Raw genomic sequence first — 26,897 nt, 5'->3', positions numbered from 1 at the left:
CACGCTGCATTCCAATCACTGCACACCCACATTCCCATAACCCCACACTGCATTCCCATAACAGTGCAACCGCATCCCCATAATCCCACACCATCATTCCCATAACCCCACAGCAGCATTCACATAACCCCACACCCGCATTCCCATAACCCCACAACAGCATTCCCATACCCCCACAACAGCATTCCCATAACCCCACAACAGCATTCCCATAACCGCGCACCCGCATTCCCATCACCCCACACCCGCATTCCCATAACCGCACAGCAGCATTCCCATAACCCCACACCTGCATTCCCATAACCTCACTCCCGCATTCCCATAACCCCACACCCACATTCCCATAACCCCAGACCCACATTCCCATTACACCACACCCGCATTCCCATAACTCCACACTGCATTCCCATAACTGCACACCCACATTCCCATAACCCCACACTGCATTCCCATAACTGCGCAACCGCATTCCCATAATCCCAAACCATCATTCTCATCACCCCACAACAGCATTCCCATAACCCCATAACCGCATTCCCATAACCCCACAACAGCATTCCCATAACCCCACAACAGCATTCCCATAACCCCAGAACAGCATTCCCATAACCGCACACCCGCATTCCCATACCCCAAACCCGCATTCCCATAACCGCACAGCAGCATTCCCATAACCCCACACCTGCATTCCCATAACCTCACTCCCGCATTCCCATAACCCCACACCCACATTCCCATAACCGCACACCCGCATTCCCATAACACCACACCCGCATTCCCATTACACCACACCCTCATTCCCATAACTCCACACTGCATTCCCATAACTGCGCACCCGCATTCCCATAATCCCACACCATCATTCCCATAACCCCACAACAGCATTCCCATAACCCCACACCCGCATTCCCATAACCCCACAAGAGCATTCCCATAACCCCACAACAGCATTCCCATAACCCCACAACAGCATTCCCATAACCCCACACCCGCATTCCCATAACCCCACAACAGCATTCACATAACCCCACAACAGCATTCCCATAACCCCACAACAGCATTCCCATAACCGCGCACCAGCATTCCCATAAACCCAAACCTACATTCCCATAACCCCACATCAGCATTCCCATAACCCCACACTGCATTTCCATAACCCGACACCTGCATTCCCATAATCCCACTCTGCATTCCCATAACCCCACACTGCATTCCCATAACCCCACACCCACATTCCCATAACCCCACACTGCATTCCTTTAACCCCACACTGCATTCCCATAACCCCACAACAGCATTCCCATAACCCCACACCCGCATTCCCATAACCCCACAACAGCATTCACATAACCCCACAACAGCATTCCCATAACCCCACAACAGCATTCCCATAACCGCGCACCAGCATTCCCATAAACCCAAACCTACATTCCCATAACCCCACATCAGCATTCCCATAACCCCACACTGCATTTCCATAACCCCACACCTGCATTCCCATAATCCCACTCTGCATTCCCATAACCCCACACTGCATTCCCATAACCCCACACCCACATTCCCATAACCCCACACTGCATTCCCTTAACCCCACACTGCATTCCCATAACCCCACACCCGCATTTCCAGAACCCCACAACCGCATTCCCATAACCCCACACCCGCATTCCCATAACCCCACACTGCATTCCCATAACCGCACACCCGCATTTCCAGAACCCCACAACTGCATTCCCATAACCCCACACCCGCATTCCCATAACCCCACACTACAGTCCCATAACCGCACACCCGCATTTCCATAACCCCACAACCGCATTCCCATAACCCCACACCTGCATTCCAATAACCCCACACCAGCTTTCCCATAACCGCACAAATGCACTCCCATAACCCCACACCCGCATTCCCATAACCACACACCAACATTCACATAACCGCACACTGCATTCCCACAATCGCACACTGCATTCCCATAACCACACACTCGCATTCCCAAAACCCCACACCCGCATTCGCATAACCCACACCCGCATTCCCATAACCCCACACCAAAATTCCCATAACCCCACACCCGCATACACATAACCCCACACCCGAATTCCCATAACACCACACCCGAATTCCCATAACCCCACACCCGCATTCCCATAACCCCACACCCACATTCCCATAACCCCACACTGCATTCCCTTAACCCCACACTGCATTCCCATAACCCCACACCCGCATTTCCAGAACCCCACAACCGCATTCCCATAACCCCACACCCGCATTCCCATAACCCCACACTGCATTCCCATAACCGCACACCCGCATTTCCAGAACCCCACAACTGCATTCCCATAACCCCACACCCGCATTCCCATAACCCCACACTACAGTCCCATAACCGCACACCCGCATTTCCATAACCCCACAACCGCATTCCCATAACCCCACACCTGCATTCCAATAACCCCACACCAGCTTTCCCATAACCGCACAAATGCACTCCCATAACCCCACACCCGCATTCCCATAACCACACACCAACATTCACATAACCGCACACTGCATTCCCACAATCGCACACTGCATTCCCATAACCACACACTCGCATTCCCAAAACCCCACACCCGCATTCGCATAACCCACACCCGCATTCCCATAACCCCACACCAAAATTCCCATAACCCCACACCCGCATACACATAACCCCACACCCGAATTCCCATAACACCACACCCGAATTCCCATAACCCCACACCCGCATTCCCATAAACCCACACCCGCATTCCGATAACCCCACACCTGCCTTCCCATAACCCCACACCCACTTTCCCATAACACCAAACTGCATTCCCAAAACCGCACACCCAATTCCCATAACTCCACACCCGCATTCCCATAACCCCACACCCGCATTCCCATAACCCCACACCCGCATTCCCATAAACCAACAAACCATTCATATAACCCCACACCCGCATTCCCATAACCCCACACCCGCATTCCCATAACCCCACACCCGCATTCCCATAACCCCACACCCGCATTCCCATAACCCCACACCCACGTTCCCATAAGCCCACACCTGCGTTCCCATAACCCCACACCCGCATTCTCATAACCGCACTCCTACGTTCCCATAACCCCACACCCGCATTCCCATAATTCCACACCTACATTACCATTACCGCACACTGCATTCCCATAACCCCACACCTCTATTCCCATGACCCCACACCTGCATTCCCATAACCCCACACCCGCATTCCCATAACCCCACACCCGTAATCCCATAACCCCACACTGCATTCCCATAACCACACACCCGCGTTCCCACAACCCCACACCGGCATTCCCAATAACCCCACACCCGCATTCTCATAACCCCACACCCGCATTCCCATATCCCCACACCCGCATTTTCATAACCGCACACTACATTCCCATAACCCCACACCCGTAATCCCCCACCCGTGTACCCATAAGCAACACTGGTATCCCCATAACCCCCACAATCGTGCCCCAACACCCATATACCCATAACTTGACACCCATATTTCCATAACTCCACAACTGTATGCCCATAACCCCACACCCATATCCCCATGATCTCACAACCGCTTTTCGATAACCCCACACCCATATTCCCACAATCCCACATGATATCTGTGTAACACCACACACGTATCCCCATAATCTCACACCCACATTCCTATAACCCCACACCCATATCCCCATAACACCACACCCATATTCCCATAATCTCACACCCACATTCTGATAACCCCACACCCATATCCCCACAACCCCACGCCATATCTGTGTAACACCACACACGTATCCCCATAATCTCACACCCGCATTCCTATAACCACACACACATATCCCCGTAACACCACACCCGTATTCTCAGAGCCCACACCCATTTTCCTGAAACCCCACACCCATTTCCCTGTAACCCCAACGCTATATGCCCGTAGCCCCATACCCATTTCCCTGTAACCCCACATCCATATGCCCATAGCCCCACACCCGTATTCCCATAACCCACACCACCATAACCCCACACCCTGTACCCCAATGACCCCACACCTGTATCCTGATGACCTCACACCTGAAGCCCCATAACCTCCACTCTCGTACGCCCACACCCATATCCCCATAACCTGACACCCATATTCCCATAATTCCTCACCCATAGCCCCACAACTGTATGCCCATAACCCCACACCCGTACTCACATAACCTCAATCCCATACCACCATAACACCACACCCATGAACATAATTTTCCTCTGAGTCTACTGCGGGCCCCTCCCACAACTCTTTCTCCGGTACATCGATGATTGCTTCGGTGCTGCTTCATGCTCTCGCTTGGGCCTGGAAAGATTTACTAATTTTGCTTCCAATTTCCACCCCTCTATCATTTTCACATGGTCCATCTCTGACACTTCCCTCCCCTTCCTTGACCTCTGCCTCAATTTCTGGTGATAGACTGTCCACCAATATCCATTACAAGCCTACCGACTCCCAGAGCACCTCAACGACAACTTCTCACACCCCGCTTCCTGTAAGGACTCCATCCCATTCTCTCAGTTCTTTCACCTCCGTTGCATCTGTTCTGATGATACCACTTTCAAAAACAGTTCCTCTGACATGTCTTACTTCTTCCCTAACCGAGGTTTTCCACCCACGGTGGTTGACAGGGCCCTCAAACATGTCTAACCCATCTCCCGTGCATCCGCCCTCACACCTTCCTCTCCCTCCCAGAAACATGATAGGTTCCCCTTGTCCTCACTTATCATCCCATCAGTGTCCGCATTCCAAGGATCATCGTCCGCTATTTCCGCCAATTCCAGCATGATGCCACCACCAAACACATCTTCCCTTTAGCACCCCCGGCGGCATTCCGCAGGGATCATTCCCTCCGGGACACCCTGGTCCACTCCTCCATCACCCCCTACACCTCAATCCCCTCCCACTGCACCTTTCCATGCAACCGCAGAAGGTGCAACACCTGCCCCTTTACTTTCGCTCTCCTCACCGTCCACGCGCCCAAACATTCCTTTCAAGTGAAGCAGCATTTCACTTGCACTTCCCTCAATTTAGTCTACAGCATTCGCTGCTCCCAATGTGGTTTCCTCTACATTGGAGAGACCAAACGCAGACTGGGTGACCGCTTTGCGGAACACCTTCGGTCTGTCCGGAAGCATGACCCAGACCACCCTGTCGCTTGCCATTTCAACAATCCACCCTGCTCTCATGGCCACATGTCCGTCCTTGGCGTGCTGCATTGTTCCAGTGAAGCTCAACGCAAACTGGAGGAACAGCACCTCATCTTCCGAGTAGGCACTTTACAGCCTTCCGGACTGAATATTGAGTTCAACAATTTTAGATCATGAACTCTCTCCTCCATCCCCACCTTCTTTCCAATCCCCCCCTTTATTTTTTCGAATAATTTATATAGATTTTTCTTTTCCCACCTATTTCCATTATTTTTAAATATATTTCAATCTATTGTTTTATCTCTGCCTTTTAGCCTATTTCGATTCCTTCACCCCACCCCCACTAAGACTATCTGTACCTTGCTTGTCCTGCTTTCTACCCTTGTTCAGCGCATTCCTTAGATAATATCATCACCTTCAAGAACTCTTTGTCCTTTTGTCTATGACATCTTTTGGTTATCTTCACCTATCACTGGCCCTCTCTCCAGCTCTACCTGTCTCACCCCACTTAAACCAGCTTATATTTCTCCTCTCTTCTATTTTTGCTTAGTTCTGTTGAAGAGTCATACGGACTCGAAATATTATAATGTGTTCCTCTCCGCAGATGCTGCCAGACCTGCTGAGTTTTCCCAGGTCTTTTTATTTTTGTTTTGGATTTCCAGCATCCGCAGTTTTTTTGCTTTTACCAGCTTTTATGTTCTAGTCCTCTCGAAATAAATGCCAACATTGCGTTTGCCTTCCTAACTACCGACTCAATCTGCAAGTTAACCTTAAGAGAACCCTGGACTAGAACTCCCAAGTCTCTTTGCACTCCAGATTTCTGAATTATCTCCCTATTTAGAAAATATTCTGTGCCTCTATTCTTCCTACCAAAGTGCATGACCTCACACTTCCCCACGTTGTATTCCATCTGCCTCTTCTTTGCCAATTCTCCTAACCTGTCTAAATCCTTCTGCTGCCTCCCCGCATCCTCAATACTACCTGTCCCTCCGCCTATCTTTGTATCATCTGTAAACTTAGCCAGGATGCCCTCAGTTCCTTCATCTAGATCATTAATGTATAAAGTGAAAAGTTGTGGTCCCAACACTGACCTCTGCGGAACTCCACTAGTCACCGGCCGCTATCCTGAGAAGGACCCCTTATCCCCAATCTCTGCCTTCTGGCAGACAACGAATCTCCTAACCATGCTGGTAGCTTGCCTCTAACACCATGGGCTTTTATCTTACTGGGCAGCCTCCTGTGTGGCACCTTGTCAAAGGCCTTCTGGAAGTCCAAGTGGATAACATCCATTGGCTCTCCTTTGTCTAACCTACTCATTACCTCCTCAAAGAATTCTAACAGATTTGTCAGGCATGACCTCCCCTTGATGAAACCATGCTGACTTTGCCATATTTTACCATGCACTTACAAGTATTCTGAAATCTCATCCTTAATAATGGATTCTAAAATATTTACAAAGACCGAGGTCGGGCTAATCAGCCTGTAATTTCCCGTCTTTTGGCTCACTCCCTAATCAAACAGGGGTGTTACATTAGCGATTTTCCAGTCCTCTGGGACCCTCCCTGTCTGGAGTCTTTACCTTCTTTACCGCCTGCTGCACCTGCATACTTACCTTCAGCGACTGGTGTACAAGGACACACAGGGCTCGGTGCACATTCCCCTCTCTCAATTTATAGCCATTCAGATAGTAATCTGCCTTCCTGTTTTTGCTGCCAAAGTGGATAACCTTACATTTATCCACATTATACTGCATCTGCCATGCATTTGCCCACTCACTCAGCTTGTCCAATTCATACTTAAGCATCTCCGCATCCTCCTCACAGCTCACCCTGCCACCCAGCTTTGTGTCATCTGCAAGTTTGGAGATAATACATTTTATTCCCTCGTCTAATTCATTAATCTATATATTGTGAATAACTGGGGTCCCAGCACCGATCCCTGCAGTACCCCACTAGTCACTGCCTGCCATTTGGAAAAAGACCCGTTTATTCCTACTCTTTGTTTCCTGTCTGCCAACCAGTTTTCTATCCATCTCAATATACTACCCCCAATCGTATGCGCTTTAATTTTACACGCTAATCTCTTAGGCTGGACTTTGTCGAAAGCCTCCTGAAAGTCCAAATAAACCACATCCACTGGCTCCCCCTCATCAACTCTACTAGTTAAATCCTCGAAAAATTCCAGTAGATTCTTCAAGCATGATTTCCCTTTCATAAATCCATGCTGACTCTGTCCGATTCTGCCACAGTTCTCCATGTGCTCAGCTGTCAAATCTTTTATAATAGACTCTAGAATTTTCCCCACTACCGACGTCAGGCTGACTGGTCTATAATTCCGTGTTTTGTCTCTGCCTCCCTTTTTAAATAGTGGGGTTACATTAGCTACCCTCCAATCCGTAGGAACTGTTCCAGAGTCTGTAGAATCTGGGAAGATGACCACCAATGCATCCATTATTTCTAGAGCCACTTCGTTAAGTACACTGGGATGTAGATTATCAGGAACCAGGGATTTATCGGCCTTCAATCCCATCAATTTCCCAAATATTATTTCCCTACTAATACTGATTTATTTCAGTTCTTCACTCTCACTAAACCCTGTGTCCTCAAACATTTCTGGTATGTTATTTGTGTCCTCCTTTGTGAAGACAGAACCAAAGTATGTGTTAGTTGGTCAGCCATTTATTTGTTCCCCATTATAAATTCCCCTGTTTTTAATAGTAAGGGAAGACATTTGTCTTCTCCAACCTTTTTATCTTCACATACCTATAGAAACATTTACAGTCAGTTTTTATGTTCCCTGCAAGCTTACTCTCGTACTCTATTTTCCCCTTCTTAATCAATCCATTGGTCGTCCTTTGCTGAATAATAAATTGCTCCCAATGCTCAGGCCTGTTGTTTTTTTTTTCTCGCCAATTTGTATGCCTCTTCCTTGGATCTAATACTATCTCTAATATCCCTTGTATGCCATGGTTTGGCCACCTTTCCTGTTTAACTATTGTGCCAGACAGGAATAAACAATTGCCACAGTTCACCCATGCGCTCTTTGAATGTTTGCCATTGCCTATCCACTGTCATCCCTTTAAGTAATGTTTCCCAATCCATCATAGCCAACTCGCGCCTCAGTCATACCATTGCAGTTTCCTTTATTAAGATTGAGGACCCATTTCTCAGAATCAACTACTTCACTCTCCCTCTTGATGAAGAATTCAATCACATTATGGGCACTCATCCCCAAGGGGCCTCGCACAACTAGATGGCCAATTATTCCTTTTTTATTACACGGTACCCAGTCGAGGATGGCCTGTTCTCTCGTTGGTTCCTCAATGTATAGGTCCAGAAAAACATCCCGTATATACTCCAGGAATTCCTCCTCTATGGTATTGTTACTAATTTGATTTGCCCAATCTATATGCATATTAAAGTCACCCATAATTACAGACATTCCTTTATTACATGCGTCTCTAATTTCCTGTTTAATGCCATTCCCAATATCACCACTACAGTTTGGGGGTCTATATATAACTCCCACTAACGTTTTTTTCCCCTCAATGTTTCTCAGCTCTACCCATAGATTCCACATCGTCGGAGCTAATATTTTTCCTCACTATTGCATTAATTTCTTCTTTAACCAGCAATGCAACTCCAAGACCTTTTCCTTTTTGTCTGTCCTTCCTAAATACTGAATACCCCTGAATGTTCAGTTCCCATCCCTGGTCACCCTGCAGCCATGTCTCTGTAATCCCGACTATATCATATGTGTTTACATCTATTTGTGTGATTAATTCATCCACTTTATTGTGAATATTCCTCGCGTTAAGGCACAAAGACTTCAGGCTTGTCTTTTTTAACATTACTTGTCCCGTTCCCACTATTTTTCACTGAGTCCCTGTTTGATTCTTGCCCTTGATTTCTCTGACTATCACTTTTCTTATTCTGCTTTCTGTCTTTTGTCCTTGTCTTTGATTCCCCTTCCTCTGACTCCTTGCATAGGTTCCCATCCCCCTGCCATTTTAGTTTAAACCTTCCCCAACCACTTTAGCAAATGATCCCCCTAGGACATCAGTCCCGGTCCTGCCCAGGTGTAACCCGTCCAGTTTGTACTGGTCCCACCTCCCCCAGAACCGGTCCCAATGCCCCAGGAATCTGAAACCCTCCTCTTCACACCATCTCTTCAGCCATGTATTCATCCGATATATCCTGCTATTCCAACGCTGACTGGCACAGGCACTGGTAGTAATCCTGAGATCACTACCTTTGAGGTCCTGCTTTTCCACTTACTTCCTAACTCTCCATATTCTCCTTTTAGGACCTCAACCCTTTTTTTACCTATGTCGTTTGTACCAATGTGTACCATGACCACAGGCTGTTCACCCTCCTCCTTCAGAATGTCCTCTCGCCGCTCTAAGACATCCTTGACCCTAGCACCAAGAAGGCAACATACCATCCTGGAGTCTCGTTTGTGGCCACAGAAACACCTATCTATTCCCCTTTTAATTGAATCCCCTATTGCTATTGCATTCCCACCCTTTTTACTCCTCCCCTATGCAGCAGAGCCAACCACGATGCAACAAATTTGGCTGTTGCAGCTTTCTCCTGAGAGGCCATTCCCCTCAACAGTACCCAAAGCAGTAGATCTGTTTTGCAGGGGAATAGCCACAGGAGATTCCTGCACTGCCTCCCTAGTCCTCTTGCTCTGCCTGGTGGTCACCCATTCCCTTCCTGCCTGTGGACTCTTAGCCTGCGGTGCGACCACCTCTCTATACGTGCTATCCACGATACTCTCTACCTCGCAGATGCTCCACAGTCTCCCCAGCCACCGCTCCAGCTCCGAAACCCAGGCTTCCAGGAGCTGCAGCTGGAGACACTCCTTGCACACATGCTGGACCCTGGCACTGGAAATGTGCCCTACTTCCCACATAGAGCAGGAGGAGCACACCATACATTTGAGCTCTCCTGCCATGTCTTACCCCTTTCAATTAAATTTAAACTTTTGGAAGATACTTAATATCAATTACTCTCGGGCCCTTCTTCCCTGCTCCTCGTTGTTACAGAATATAACCCCTACAAACGATGAAACACAAAATAAGACCTTAAAAACTATAAGCAACAAAAGTAGCAAATTCTTACCCGGCCGAACGCATGGTACTCAAAGGATCACCTCGTTCCTTCCTCACCGAACTCTCTCAGTCACCGCCTCTCTCCCAGCTTCTCTTCAACTCCCAACTCCTCTCACACTCCTTTTCAATTCCCAACTCCTCTCGTGCTCCTCTTCAACTCCCAACTCCTCTCACGCTTCTCATCAACTCCCGGCTCCTCTCGCGCTCCGTTTCAACTCCCGACTCCTCTAGGTGCTGCTGGCTGCTTGTCCCATCATCCTCCTCATGCACTCTGCTCTAGGCGCTGCTGACTGCCTTTCCCAGAGCCCACCACTTGCACTCTGCTCTGTCGGTTGAAAGGCATGTGGTTTTTAAATTCCTTCAGCAATATCAAGTCGCGCAATCCCTCGTAGGTGATCTGAATTATTAAAGAGTGGACCCACCGGTCGAACACAATTTGCTTCAGCCATTAAAACTTGATATAGGTCTATGTGAGCATCTTATGAGTGTTCTTGAATTGCTAGCGGTATGCCTCCAGAATGAAATCATAGGCACTAAGGATGGCAGCCTTGGCCTGTTCATTATTAGTGGACATGTCAGGAGTCAGCATGGAGGAGACATTTTGGGCTCTCCCTGACAGCTTCCATTGAATTAAAAACATCCAGATATCTGATGGCCAAGGGCAGTGGATGTTATATACATGGAATTCAGTAAGGCCTTTGACAAAATCCCTCATGGCAGACTGATACAGAAGGTAAAGTCGCACGGGATCAGAGGTGAGCTGGCAGGATGAATACAGAATTGGCTTGGTCATAGAAGACAGAGGGTAGCAGTGGAAGGGTGCTCTTCTGAAAGGAGAGCTGTGACTAGTGGAGTTCCGCAGGGATCAGCGCTGGGACCTTTGCTGTATGTGGAATACATAAATGATTTGGAGGAAAATGTAACTGGGCTAATTAGTAAGTTTGCAGACGACACTAAGGTTGGAGGAGTTGCAGATAGTGAAGAGGATTGTCAAAGGATACAATGCGATATAGATCGGTTGGAGACTTGGGCGGAGAAATGGAAGATGGAGTTTAATCCGGACAAATGCGAGTTAATACATTTTGGAAGGTCTAATACAGGCAGGAATTATACAGTTAATGGCAGGGCACTTAAGTGCATCGACGGGCAGAGAGATTTGGGTGTACAGGTCCACAGGTCACTGAAAATGGCAACACAGGTGGATAAAGTAATCAGGAAGGCATATGGCATGCTTGCCTTAATTGGCAGGGGTATTGAGTATAAAATCTGGGAAGTCATGCTGCAGCTGTATAGAACATTGTTTAGGATACACTTGGAATATTGCGTGCAATTCTGGTCAACACATCACCAGAAAGATATGAAGGCGTTGGAGAGGGTGCAGAGGAGGTTTACCAGGATGCTGTCTGGTCTGGAGGTTATTAGCTATGAGGAGAGGTTGGAGAATCTCGGAGCGACGGTGATTGAGGGGCGACTTGTTAGTTGTTTACAAAATTATGAGTGGCATGGACAGAGTAGATAGTCAGAAGCTTTATCCAAGGGAGGAAGAGTCAATTACTAGGGGATATAGATTTAAGGTGAAAGGAGAAAACTATAAAGGGGATGTGTGGGGCAAGTTTTTTATGCAGAGGGTAGTGAGTGTCTGGAATTCGCTGCCAGACGAGGTGGTGGAAGCACGTACGATTGTGGTGTTTAAGAGGCAGCTTGACCAATACATGAATAGGATGGGAATAGAGGGATACGAACCCCAGAAGTGCAAAATGTTTTAGTTGATGGGCAATATGATCGGCGCAGGCTTGGAGGGCCGAAGGGCCTGTTCCTGTGCTGTACTTTTCATTGTTCTTTGTTCTGTAGCTGCTCTGTTACTATCTCAAAAGTGGCAACAAATTATTCCACATCAAACTCTTCAAATTTGGGAATGAATCTAACATACCTAAGGACCTCAGAGATTGGTTTGGGGTAGGGAGATAGAAGCTGTTAGCCAGTAGAGAGATGTTTTCCTTCGCTGCTTCAGCCTTTGAGCTGCTAACTCCATTTCCAATTTTCGGAGCTGGAATTCTCTCTCCCCCTTCTCGCTCTCTTTTCTTCTCCTTTTCCTTTCTCTCACTCTCTCTCTCTTTCTTCCTCTCTTTTTCACACCTGCTCTCCTGAAACTCTGTTCATTAGTCAGGTTCTGGCATGACAAGAGACAGGGTAAACATATTGAAATTGAAGCACCAACCCCAGGATAGACCTCCATGAAAACACGGACAATGTCACTGCCCATGGAGACCAGGGGAATCGCACCCACTAATACATTTTAGGTGTGGATAGATATAATATTTATAAAATACCATAATTTAATATCTAAACTCAAGAAATCAAAAATATTACACAAACATTTGTAAACAAAGAAAACATTCAATTCAACACGAATGTATAAACAATGAAGGATTATTTAATTCATCAACGATAATCTTTACCACATTTTACCACAAAATGTTCCCTGCCTTAGGAATATGTCTGGTTTTACCCTGCATTGTGTGGATAAATCTTACAAATGGGTGCTTCCAGTGTGGAGTCTTAACCAACGCTAAACCATCTGAACTGTGTTTTGGAGATCAGTGGGACCTAGTGGATTTCACTGAGCAGCTGGTCTATGTCACACCTGATGTGCGGAGTTTATCATAACACTAGGAAATGCCCAATCCCAGAACTAACAGCTATTGTAATGATGGGGGAGGAGGAACTGCAATCATGGTTAACAAGGCAATGTTCTCCTTCTCATGTTAATATTTCCATCTAACCTCCTATTAATATATTTATTATAGAACATCAGGGAATGCCAGTCATCACCATGGCTGAAAGTTCAAATAGGGGAGAAGATCCAACATCTTCAACAAGAATGAGAACGAATCCAGGTAGGTTCACAAGATTCTTTAAAATATAATTTCTGTCCAGAAAAATACTCTGAAACTCGAGCAAGAACCTGCAGCTCACGCAGGAAGAGGCAGCATGATGGGCTGAATAGAAAGAGGGAAGTGAGTGACCATCCAGAGGGACATCACAGTCACAGGTGGAAGGAGATTCTGAGTTCTGGAACTGTCCAGTACATAACTGGCATTGGGGACTGTAAAGTGTATAGAGACAGAGACTCAGAGCAGGGTCTTCCTGAACAACAGTGTGACACGAGGGAGCAGGAGGTCACCCTGAGTGGGGTGAGAGGTAGGTATACATAGGAATAAGAAAGTGATAGTGGTGGGAGATTATATAGTCAGGGGAATAGGCAGACTCTTCTACAGCCCTGAGGAGGTCCCTAATAGTAAGTTAGAAGGAATATTACAACTTAGGCAACTTAATAGACAAGGCTTCAGGATTATGATATATGGATCATTTTGCACTGGGCCACTTAAGGAGGCGATTATGAGACACATCAAAGTGTGGTTGCAGGGTTGGAACAGCAGGGAAGCGTCCATGCTCTTGGACCATTGGAGTGAGTTCAAGGGTAAGGAAAAAGATAGCCATGCTCTGATTTTTAAAAAATATTCTTTCATGGGATGCGGGTGTTGGTGCCAAGGCCAGCAGTTGTTGCCCGTCATCTAATTGCCCCTGAACTGAGTGGTTTTCTAGGCAATCTCAGATGGCAGTTAGGCGTCAACTACATTGCTGTGAGACTGGAGTTACATGTGGCCACACCAGGTAAGGACAGCAGTTATCCTTCCCAAAAGGACAACACTGAACCAGATGGATTTTTTTAAACAAGATCATTGATAGTCTTATGGCTGCCATTATTAAGACCAGCTTTCAATCTAGTTTTTACTCATTTAATTGAATTTAAACTCCACCATTTGCTGTGGTGGGATTTCAACACAAGGCCCCATAGTATTAGCCTGGGCCCCTAGATTACTAGCCCAATGACATTCCCACTATGCCACTGTCTGCCCTCAAGCCACCAACATTAATGGCTTTGTAGAGTAGGTGAATTAAGCAGTGGGACCGGTACTGATCTGACTGGAGGTTTGGAAGTATTCGGATCTGAAAATAGAGAATGGAATTCAGAAACTGTTAGAGCTGAAATAGTTAAATAGGAAGTTCCATGATTTTGACCCTGTGATGGTGAAGAAATAGCAATATAAGTCTAAGTTAGAAAGGTGTGTGACTTGGAGGGGAAACTGGTGCCAATGGCATTCCCATCCAGCTTCTGCATTTGGCCATTTAAATGGTGCAATGTGTTAGTTATAAGACAATGTTTAAAATTTCAAGAGACTCATAGGAAAGTGAGCCTGATAGTCATGTGTGATAAATTTGGCCGATTTTTGAGAAGATGAACAGGCAGTTTGTACACGTTTGAAGATGATGCTTGATACTTTAGTTCGCAGGGGGATTCAGCTATTTAATATAAGAGGAATTATAGTCCACTGCATAGAAATCTGATAACATGTTTCATCTTCATTGTGTTCACAGCTCCAAACTCCACAGTCACAGAGCTCTTGACGAAGTACGATAATTATTAACTATTCCAGTTGACAAAATTCTACCGGGACAGGCTACAACAGGCGATTGAAGAAGGGGTGGATGGAGTCAGCTCATTGTTAACAAACGAGTGGATTTTCAATGGACAAGAGCATCGGGTAAGTGGGCGGGGCACAGGGTGAGTTTCAATTATTTAAATATCACAAAGCTGACAGAATAATGACAAAGGAAATGCAAGATGAAGAAAATGATCAGTATCTTGCCTGGGTTATCTTCTAACGCCCTTGGAGTCGCATGGCGTGACAATTAGTATGAGTTAATTTTGGACTTATTAACTAATCTTAGTAATTAGTTACTCTGGAAGGGACCCATCCATGAAGTGAATAAAACCCCAGCGGTACCGAGCTTTCAGAACCACAAGAATAAAAGTCACGTTCCTCATAAGCATGTTACACATCTCATACATCACCATCTCCCCAGGAAGCCTGTTCTATGGATTGACCACACACTCACTGAAATATTAATGGACCCAATCTTAACTCTATGCAAGTGAATGGGTTTTATAGGAGATAAAACTGCTTCTGGTGTTTCCTAAGGTTAGGTTTGAATTTACATCATAGGAGTATGATGGAATTCTCTCTGCTTCCCTGGATGTGTACAGCTTCCACAAAACTCAAGAAGCTCGACACAATCCATGACAAAGCATCCCTGCTTGATTGGCAGCCCATCGGTCACCTTCAGCATCCACTCCCTCCACCAGCCATAAAGACTTGCAACAGAGCTATCTACAAGATGCACCACAGCAACAGCAAAGCCTCCTTTGACAGCACCTTCCAAACCCACGACCTTGAACATCAAGAAGCACAAGGTCAGCAAATGCATGGGAACATCACCTACAAATTCTTCTATAGGCCACACACCATCCTGACTTGGAACACTATCACCGTTCCTTCAGTGTCGCGGGACCAAACCTCTGGAACTCCCTAATAACAATGTTCTACACCACATGGACTGCAGCGGTTAAAGAAAGCGGGTCATCAGCACCTTCTCAAGGGCACCTAGGGCTGGACAATAAAGGGTGCCGCAACCAGCGATGCCCAAATCCTAAAAATGTACGACAGTTTCAGATCCCATGTAACGTATGAGACCAAGAGGTGCCTGCACAGAAATTACACCCTCATTGCAGTTATACTGGGGAAACCGGGAAAGGGTGTGGGTTGGTGGGGACTGGTGGAATTTTAATCTTTGGCTGTCTGCCTCAATAAACCATTGAAGAATCATGTTCGAGTTGAATGGAATATTAGGATGGTTGTTGGAAATAAACCTTCACAAAGAGTGGAAATATGTGTGCTGCCCCTTGAGGTTTCATGTGGTTTTATCATCAAATTGTTCGATTCTGTTATTGCACAAAGTGCCATCAGATTGTTCAAAAATGCGGAATATCTAATTCAGTGAACAAGAGAGGAAGATGATTTATTGTGGCGGGATAATTCCTAAAGTGAAAGAACCAAATATGACCCAGAGTGGGATCCTTACGATGATCCCGCAGCCAGGATGACTATTGGGGCTCTTTGCTCGGATGCCGACAATGGTTTAAAAATGCTGTGATTGTGGTTAAAATTGTGCAATTAATTAATTTAATAAACTGTGCTGCCTTAGTTTAATGAAAATTACTTGTTTTTTTTTCACGTTTCAATAAAACCCACACCAGCAGTTCACATTTTATACTCTGCTTATAAGCAGCGCTTGTGAGTGGGTGTTGAAGATTGTGTTAATCACTGAGCCCTGTTCCGATCGGGGCGCCCCGGCTCATTGACTATCAAGATCGACAGGCTGTTTGGCCATTGTCCAAAACATCCAATATGGTGCCTAAACCATCTGGAATCGGCCAATCGTTGCTGTTGTTTTGAACCACCTTGTCTTTGAGTGCAGCTTCTGTAATCTTCATTCTGTCTTCAGACCTGAGTGGAGGCTGCTGGAGCGCAAGGTACGTGGTAACATGTATAGTGCCTCACCAGTCTGGTCCTGCGACCCCCTCCAGCTATACGCTTCTTGTTAATACAGCTATTTTAATTTGTATATGGGATTGTTGCTTGAGCTTCAAGCCTTTTGGATGTTACTGAGCAGGTATTGCATAGGGCCAGGTTCAAAGAAGCAGAGATGGTTACATAATATGAAACAAAGTTGTCTGTAATTGCCTGATAAAGCCGTCATTGTAAAGTGTATCTTACTGAAACCTGAGGTTTTGATGGGCTTTACAAATAGAGGCATTGATTACACAAGCTAAGAAGTTTTGCTAAATTTATATGAAACACTTGACCACACTGTGTCTGTTGTTCTCAATGCTGAAAACCCAAAAATGTGAGGGAGTGGGTTAAAGCTGGTGTGGGTGGGGTGGATGTGATGGAGATAAGTTGTGCAGAAGGAGCACCAAGGCATATGATTTGTCTCCTTTTCCCTGCATATAACTCGAACCCTGATTTGGAATGATTTTTCAAGGATTTTATACTGACATTTACAGTATTAAGTTATGCATATTTATTTGCCACTTCAGAGCTGAATGTCTAAGGCTGAACCAGACTCGCCATCATCTCAAGGTCCATCTGCGAGATGAACTCACGAATCCAGATACTCTCCATCAAAGATCGCCTGCTTCAATCCTCATCACATTGCCTGTCTCCAGACCTGCATTAGATCATCATCTGCTGAACCTTCATAAAAAGCTTTTTTTCGCTGCTGTCCAGCCTTCTATCTTCTCTAATCCTGAGGAACTCAAAGTCTGCTGTTTGTCCTCTTATCTCCCACAAGTCCTGTTCAGATTGTATGTTCACCTGTAACGGCCTCCAGTCTTTTAAAGTCTCCTGTTCCAATTACCATCCTCCTGTTTCAATATCCTTCAATGTCTTGACCCTCCCTATCTCTGTAAACTCCTCCAGCTCTACAAACCATCCTGTGCCACTGAATTGATCAGTTCCTCTGAAGATTCCCTCCTGTGCAGTTCCTCTTCACACCACGACTCATGACCAAGCGTTTAGTTGTCTTATTGTCCACCTCTCAACAAACCTCTCCCCCTTACATAACATTTCTATTTTGCTTAAAGCCGCTAATATATCCTGCTTCATACCAGATTCATCTTTTGATTGCTCCTCTATGTGAAAACACCGTGGGACATTTAGTTTCCTGGTTCAATGTACGCTGGTGATGGAAGTGCTGACTACACAAGCCCCACTGCTGGCACGTGTTCCTGGTTACTGTGATTTCGCACTGTCTGTGGATGTGCAAAATATTGTTTCCATATATTTTAGAGTCCGAGGGGAAGAGTGATTGAATTGGTTTGGTTTCTACCACTGTTGTTGCTAATTCTCCTGACTGAAAAATCAACAGTGGTTGTTTTGATTAGTCACTGGTAATTTCTCAGACAGATTTCTAGCTGTTTCCCTCAGCTCAAAAAGACCCTTTGCTGCAAATTGAGCTCTGATTCGCTGTTATTTTATTTCTGAATAACTCACAAAGTGTGGCAACAGGAAGTCAGTGTGAGAAACAAGTGGATCATATTATCAGTCAGTAATCTGACATCATGCCGGATACTAATGGACAAAGAACACTAACCACATTAAAATTATTGCTGATTCTCAGTGATTCCTCACTCTTCCCTAAATATAATTCTGATTTCCATTTTAGTGCCATCAGATTTATTTCCTGTTTATGATTGAATTATGATATTTACGGTCTATGTACCCATGTTGACCATGGATCATGACTCTGCCCAGTGACTGGTTTCTGTGCTCAAAACAACTTGGAATTCTCACCACTAATCACTTTCCTCCTTATTATCAGTGTTTACCTTTCACTCTGCTCCTCAATACATTCATTACTTATTATTCTTTACAGAAAATCACTGAACTCATGGAGAAGGGAAACCGGGTGTACACTTCCAAACTTCTTCTAAGCCTGGTGATGGAGAAGGGCTCTCAGGCACGAAGAGTGATGTGGGAATCCTTTGAGAAAATGCGCCATGAGTTACCAAAGTTGGATAAAATACTGAAAGAAATACAGGAACGCGGTATGGAAAAATCAAATTGAATTCAATTTCAGTTTCAAACACTGCAAATGTTATTATACCATTATTGAGCTGATTTTAAGAAAGCTGATTAATTTAAACAGGTCCTGATCCATCTGTTTATCTCAATGTGAACCGAGAGGCATCCGAATTACCGAGTCACCTGGAAGGTAAGTGATTAATCAGAAATCTCAAAACATTTATTCCACGTTTGAGGAACTGAATGTTTAACTGTAGCACTTTGTTTCAAGATGGTCAGAATCTGGGAGTCAGAACTTCAGTGGCCTGGAAAGCAGGATGGAATGTGCTTTGGATTTGTGATCAATCCTCAACTTTTCAGCATAAAGTTACAATTCAACCGATTTTTGATGTTTTCTCTAAATATGCAGGTCGCTTTCATTTGTAAAGTGGTATACACACTTGGTGGGATCCTGATACACAGTGAAATCCTGTACAGACATGGCAGGATCCTGATACACTGTGAATCCTATTACAAACCTACTCTATGTGGCACATTCAGTCTGGCGATAAGTAAAGCACAGGGCGTTGAGCTAGGTGTGAAGTGTGAACTGATTTCCTAGAATGCTGACCCACCGTAAACTGTCAGGGAAGCGCTATGGTTAATGTCATCCTTCTACAGCACAATATGAGTAGTCAGATAATGTTGTATGCAATTTGGTACATGGTCTCAATGTTCATCAAAAGAATATTCATCTGTGGCGAAATGTGAGGAAAAGACAATGTTCATACTGACTGGGAAGTTATTGATTTGCTTAGCCATTGCAATGAGACAGATAGAGCACCTTGTTCTAATCAAAGAGTAATTATTTTATTCATTACGTCTTTTGGCCAAGTCAACGTCAATTCGATATATATTGGCACTTTCCCAAACCTTCATTACAGGGAGTGTTATGGCCGTTGCAGTTGGTAAAGTTGAGTTATTTAAAAATCCCAAAGGGAAAATTTAAACAACTGTCATAACCTATAATTTAACATTACGTTTGAGATGTGACTCTAAATTCAGGAATCAGGCCGCCAGTTCTCGAGGATTTACATTAACTAAATAAAACATTTCATTAATTTAAATAGGTTAAAATAAATGTGCACATTCCCACAAATTACTACTATCATAACTTTTACCAAATTCCCAAACTAATCTCCATTAAGACAACAGCAACCCATAGACATAACCAGACACTAGGCAAAGTATTTTCACCTCACGAATTCAGAATGAGGTTCTTTTCACTGTGGAGCCAGTTGGAGGCTTGCAACTGCCTTTTGATCTTAAATTGCCTCTGCCTGCACACCCGAAAACTACTGAAGTTATACCTATCGGCCCCAATGGATCTTAATCCTCATTGTATCAGCAGCCTCTTTGAACTTCACCTTTTAACAATGAAACCATTTTCAAAATACCAATTTTATTAATAATATAAACATATTGCTTGGTAGCTGCTAGAAAGGCATCAATTTTCACCCCACTTCTTGAATGCTCGATTCTAAGAATGCAAATACACGCTATCTCTCTTACACATCAAAACTAGTACATATCCACACTAGCTGGCTTTAATCCAATTAAGACATACCTGCAGAACAAACATTAATTAAAAAAATATATATTTTCCAAAATATGATATACATTAATAGTTTCATGACACCCAGACGTTCAAACCAAAATGAACAATGAGTATATTTATTAGTAGATCAGTTGGAATGCAGTGTAAATGTTTTCTGCCCTAAAGGACACCGTGTGGTGAAGTGTAGTGGAGTTCAAATAAACATATTATCGCTGAAATATTAAGGCTGTTTTTAAAAAAAATGCTAAAACAGGGTATTTCATGAATGATGAGAAGTTAGAAACAATGGAGGTTAAAATACATTTGTGGATCCGGGTACATAAATCATTGAAATGTCATAAACAGAAAATAATGGCGGGGATATGGGGTTGGAAGTCAACCCTTCACCCAGTGAGACAATATCCCAAAGGAACTGTCTTAGCCTGATTTAGTAACAGGTGAACTCCTGTCCAGGCGTATTCTGTCACTCTGTCGGCATGGAAAATTCCCAGATAAGATGCCCAATATCAGATATGGTAACTGTGAACTTCCTGACCATTCATAGCACATTCACGTCATTCATTGGTGATGTCCCATATCCTGTTTAAAATTCTGCAGAAGATTAATATCACTGGCTCTTTCACAGATTGACACAATAGGACAGTGCTTCTGAAGCCATTTCCCAATGTCACCCTATTTTAACATTTGACACCAGTGAAAAATAGTAGCAATATAGTTACATTCAGCATATAATTAAAGTTTTGGATTACAGGCCAACAAACACTACATCATTTAATTCTGAAAATCTATGTTTTTAAAATACTTGTAAGGATGTTACTATTTTATTTACTCTTAGTCCATTCCAGTTCATGTACCTTAGCCAGGGAGCAGTGGATAATATAGATGTTCACATTTCCATTCAGCATTAGTGATCTAGAAACATCACTCCGAGGTTCCATAAGGGTCATCTTGAAATCTTTAATTTCAAAGTGAGTTAAGTCTAATTAACTTCCAATTTTCAATTGAGGATATCAAATGACACACAAAAATAAAACTATAATCCCAGAGGCTGCAGTTTCATTAGGGATTATGCAGCACAAAATGCAGCTGTAAAATAAAATGGGGTGAATTCACAAGATAAGTAACCTACCTGAGTGTGGAAACGTGCTCCTCCCAACTCAGAGCTGGGTTCTATGTGGAAAGTGGAGCATTTTAGAACAGGGATAGAACACAATTTGGGACAGTTACAGACCACTGAGGTTTCAGCCAAACACCATATTCCCTGGTGACAGAAACTCAATGAAGTCCCTTTCTCCATCCTTCACCAGCCCCTCTGCAGAGACTGTAATGAACCACTCTTCCCACACACTCTAATCAGCCAAACTCTCCTCATGCATCACCACCCACTCTGCAAGCACTGTAACAAGCCACTCTCCCCTTCCTCCCCAACCCCAAGCAATGTAATCAGTCCTTCTCCCCTCTCCCCTCATACACACCGTAATCGGACCCTCTGCCTTCTGGCCTTACATGCACTGCAATCCCCTTCCCCCATCACCACCGCCCCACCCCCCCCCCCCCCCCCACCGCACCCCCCCCCCCCCCCCCCCCCCCCCCCACCACCACACCCACCCAGGGCAAACTGCAATCAGACCTTTTCCGCTGCTTCTGGTTCCGCAGAATAATTATACTGCGGGAACGAGCCTGTGCAACAGGCGGATTGGAACAGGAATACAGAAAATTTCAAATTTCAAAGTCACCACTCACCTTCTCAGCCGCATGACTTCCTAGTCTTTTCTGCAACTCCAAACACGTCAGTCAGTCAGTGAATTACATTTACCTGTATGCGCCTGAGCCAGGTTGGCTCATAAACATTCCAAGCCTGCTCGAACTCATTGATAAATGTGTCTCCTAAGATTTGAGAGCATTTTGAGCTCAGAGTCAGCACCTAGCTCTTGACAGCATCGATGCAATGAGTCCGGGACAGTCCTGCCAGTGCATCTGGACTGGACGTCTCCTTTCCACTGTCACTAGTGCTGCCTTGGAGGAAAGGAAGCTCCTGACCTCAAACATGATTTCTCTGACTCTGTCGGGGTCGGGACCTACAGTTTGGGACATCTGCACCCGAACCTCTACTGCCTTCTAACCAGAATCACGTGAGAATTTGTAATGAGTTGTTTATAGATCAGGACAGTATTAACCATCGGAGAGAAAATATCGTCTGATGTTTACTAAGCATGGAGATTTTTGTGAGGGTGATATTTTCTCTCTGATGGTTAACACTGTCCTGATCTATAAACAGCTCATTACAAATCCTCATTGTTACCTTTCAGGCAACAATTCCAATTAACTTCGCATCTCTACTGAAGCTGTGAATTAAATCTTGTGCCATTTTACTGAATACAGAAATAGTCTTAGAAAGTTGTTTTTGCATCAGTATAGCTAACATTGAGAACCACTTTCTCTCTGTTCTAATTTAAGATGTTCAACAGAAACACAAGGAGATCCTCTGGGTACAAACTGAAACATTGAGAGTGAACACTATCCTAATAAAGGAGAAGGTTAAGATTTTCCAGTTGGTTGATCGATACGCTGAGCTAACGATCATTTCTAATGTTCGAGATCGGACACTTGTAGAACATGAACTGCTGGCAAGAGGCCGGGACCATGAAGAGTGGAGAGAGAAACATCTCCGGAGAGAACTGGAAAAAATCCGAACTGATCAATTGTTCCAGAGCAGTTTTTCCCTGAGAAAATCCAAATCTGGGAGTTCAGCAGCAGTGAGTGGAGTACCAGGGATCGGAAAAACAACAATGGTACAAAAGATTGTTTATGACTGGACCACTGGGAAAATATACCCACACGTTCAATTTGTTTTCAGTTTTAAATTCCGGGATTTGAACAATATTAACTGCAGAATGAACCTGAGGAATCTGATACTGTTTTCTATCCTTACTTTGGGAATGTTCTGGGAGAGGTTTGGAAGAACCCAGAAGGACTGCTGTTTATATTCGATGGTTTGGATGAATTCAAGGACAGGATCGATTCTGCTGACAATCGGAGAAATACAGAACCTCAGTCCATGTGCACAGATCCAGAATGCTGGTGTGAAGTGTCTGACATTGTGTACAGTTTAATACAGCACAAGCTGCTCCCAGGATGTTCAGTGCTAGTGACCAGCCACCCCACTGCATTACATTTATTGGAAAAGGCTGAGATCAGTGTCTGGGCTGAAATCCTGGGATTTGTTGGTGATGAACGGAAGGAATATTTCAACAAGTTTTTTGAAGATCAGGCAGTGGCAGCAGCTGTTTTCAAACACGTGGAGGAGAACGAGATCCTGTACACCATGTGCTACAACCCTTCCTACTGCTGGATCCTCGGTCTGTCACTGGGCCCCTTCTTTACACAAAGAGACAGGAAACAGCAGCAAGTTCCCAAGACCATCACCCAGCTATATTCCTACTATATTTACAACATTCTGAAAAACCATAGTCTAGAGATTGAAAGCCCCCGTGATGTGTTCCTGAAGCTTGGTGAGATGGCCTTCACAGGAGTCTCTGAGAAGAAGATTGTGTTTAGAAATGGAGATTTGATCAAGTACAATCTGCAACCTTCCCAGTTCCTGTCTGGGTTCCTGATGGAACTTTTGGAGAGAGATGATTCTATCCAGAGTGTGGTTTACACGTTCCCACACCTCACCATCCAAGAGTTTGTAGCTGCACTCGCACAATTCCTGACTCCAGATCCCAAGGACATGAAGAAACTCCTCAGTGAAGCGTACAGTGAAAATGATGGGAGATTTGAGATATTTCTCCGTTTTGTTGCTGGTCTTTCCTCCCCACAGTCAGCTCGGCCCCTGGACGAGTTTCTGAGTCCATTTCTTCATCAAACAACCTGTCGAGTGATTGACTGGGTGAAGGAGAAGGTTAAAGGTCAGATTGGAAACACAGTGACTGAAACTGGTAAAAGGAACCTCCTGAACACATTCCACTACCTGTTTGAGTCTCAGAATAAAGCATTAGCTCAGGCCACAGTGGGATCTGTGGAAACACTTGCATTTAGTGGATTGACACTTACCCCGATTGACTGTGCGGTCCTGTCTCATGTCCTTGGACTCTGTGATGCAATAAAACACCTCGATCTACACAGGTGCTACATTCAGTGTGAAGGACTCCAGCGGCTGGAATACGTTCTGTACAAATGCCAGAAGTTGAGGTAATTGCTTGTTTGGTCCTGGAGCTCGTATTTTCATTATTGAAGTATTTTTTTTCTATTTTACAAATGAAAAAATAAATAACTTCCAGTTCAAGAAAAAAGAGGCAGAGTCAGAAAAAACTTCACAAAATAAGATGAGTGTAAAATTACAAATTGGAAAATAAGAATAATGTCTTTGTGAACAAATTGTTGGTATACTTCATGGTGAATCAAATAGTTTAAGCGTGGGATTTTGATCATAAGAAATAGTGCTAATTATTTACAAAGGGAACAGAATATAGATAGTTTAAGGATAATAAACACCGTGGGGATAAACATAACTTAAATAATAATAACTATTTTAAGCCATATCAACTGTAAGCTGTACTGATCACAAGGGAAAATAAGTCCTAGATATTATCTTAATTAATCAAATTGTTTCTGGCGGGAGGGTGAAATATCTTAAATTTAGGTAATTACGAAATAAGACCTTTCGAATTCTAATTATTTAAAATTCCTCCCAATTCTGTTAATTTAATGTAGAAACCTGCTGCTGATGGAAAACTTCGAATTCCCCCATTGCACGTTTATACCCAGAATGCAGACACACGCTGGACAACTGGGAGGAATTTTCAGGGATCTGTACCATTGACTGGATCTTACACAGAGTGGACAGTCTCTGGTAGAACTGACAGTTGGTATATAACAGAATTTTCTGATAATCCACCCCATATCTGTGAAACTGCTGCAAGCAGAGAACTCCTGGAAATTCCCTTGAAATGTAATAAAAGCTGCACCTGCAGTAAATGTAGAGGTTACTTAAAGGGGAATAACGTGGGAAACACCCCTCCCATTTCAACTAGGGGAACAGGCACATGTCATCTTTGTAACAGGACAGATTAAACAATCGAATCCCTGAGGAACCTCAAAGTACTCAGGGAGATCGAAGAAGCCCTTACGGATAGTGGAGGTCAGAGTGGGGCGAATGACGATGGTAGCCTGGAACAATTCGCTATCCAGATGGGATGGGCTGATGCTAACCGAAGGCCCAAACCCATTAATAGATACGATTAAACTTTCCTTGTTGCATAAAATCCAGCGGATAGATTTTACAGCAGCAGTTAGCACACTTTGACTATATCCAGTAATAGCTGGAAATCAAGATGTGGAAGGGAGAGAGGAACCTGGTGAAATTAGAATCACTAGGGAAGCAGTGCTGAGTGAACTGATGGAGCTGCAGGCTGACAAGACTCCACGTCTTGATGGGTTTCATCTTAGGGTCTTAAAAGAGGTGACTAATGAGGTAGTGGATGTGCTGGTGTTAATTTTCCAACATTTGCAAGATTCCGTAAAGCTTCCATAAGATTGGAAAGTAGCAAATATAACCCCTCTATTCAAGAAGGGAGGGAGGCAGAAATCAGGAAACTATAAATCAGTTAGCTTGACGTCTGAAGTGGGGAAGTTGTTAGAATTGATCATTAAGGGGGTCATAGCTGGGCACTTAGAGAAACTCAAGGTAATTGGGAAGAGTAAACATGGTTTTGTGAAAGGGCAATCATGTGTAACCAATTTAATGAAGTTCTTTGAAGGAGTGACATGTGCAGCGGACAGAGGGGAGCCTGTAGACATACTGTGCTTGGATTTCCAGAGGCATTTGATAAAGTGCCACATCAAAGGTTATTGCATAAAATAAAGACCATGGTGTAGGGATTAACATATTAGCATGGATAGAAGATTGGCTGGCTTTCAGAAAACAGAGGCTATGCATAATTGGGTCTTTTATCTGATTGGCAGGATGTGATGAGTAACTGCCGGTAGTGCGAGATTTAAGGAGCACAGGTTCCATTTCAAACCCATATAAATTACAAACATTTTTTTTGTCTGCTTAGTGTTCTGCTGAGTGTTGTATTTATTTGTTATCCATCATATAGGGCTATAAAATGGGCATTGTGGGCTCACACCTCCTGAATGTGTAATATCCACTTGTTAACAATTTCAGATTACTGAATGGCATGCTGGACCCTCTATTAGTAAAGTGCATGGCAGCCTGGATACTGTGCAAATCTCTCACCTTCACATTCTGCCAAACCACCACTCTCACCCTCCAACTGGACCAAAGCTTTAAAGACAATCAGACATAGTCACTGGCAGTGAACCCTTTGTTCATCATGTTGTCTTGGAGGCCCAGCCAATCTCTCTATCCTCCTGCCTTCATGACTGTGCCCTGCAGCACACTGGCACAAGATTGCACATACTGAGGCCTTACTCACCCTGGCCACCTTCATCAGGTCAATGAGGCCCTTCTGG

The 26,897-nt window shown here is 44.5% G+C and overlaps 1 pseudogene across 1 annotated transcript in view; it reads left to right on the top strand.

The window, feature by feature from the left end:
• Positions 1-13,164: 13,164 nt before the first annotated feature.
• Positions 13,165-26,897, top strand: part of LOC144686337 (NACHT, LRR and PYD domains-containing protein 3-like) — a 41,440-nt pseudogene continuing 27,707 nt past the window's right edge. The window contains exons 1-5 of the transcript XR_013577902.1: positions 13,165-13,228; positions 14,772-14,938; positions 18,672-18,843; positions 18,945-19,010; positions 22,875-24,611. The product of XR_013577902.1 is annotated as an NACHT, LRR and PYD domains-containing protein 3-like (transcript). The remainder of the gene's footprint in view (positions 13,229-14,771; positions 14,939-18,671; positions 18,844-18,944; positions 19,011-22,874; positions 24,612-26,897) is intronic.

The sequence above is a fragment of the Cetorhinus maximus genome, chromosome 11 (assembly GCF_964194155.1).
Source record: "Cetorhinus maximus chromosome 11, sCetMax3.hap1.1, whole genome shotgun sequence".
In the NCBI taxonomy this organism is placed as follows: Eukaryota; Metazoa; Chordata; class Chondrichthyes; order Lamniformes; family Cetorhinidae; genus Cetorhinus; species Cetorhinus maximus.
Note: the sequence above shows the minus strand (reverse complement) of the source record. Positions and strands in the feature narration are given on the sequence as shown.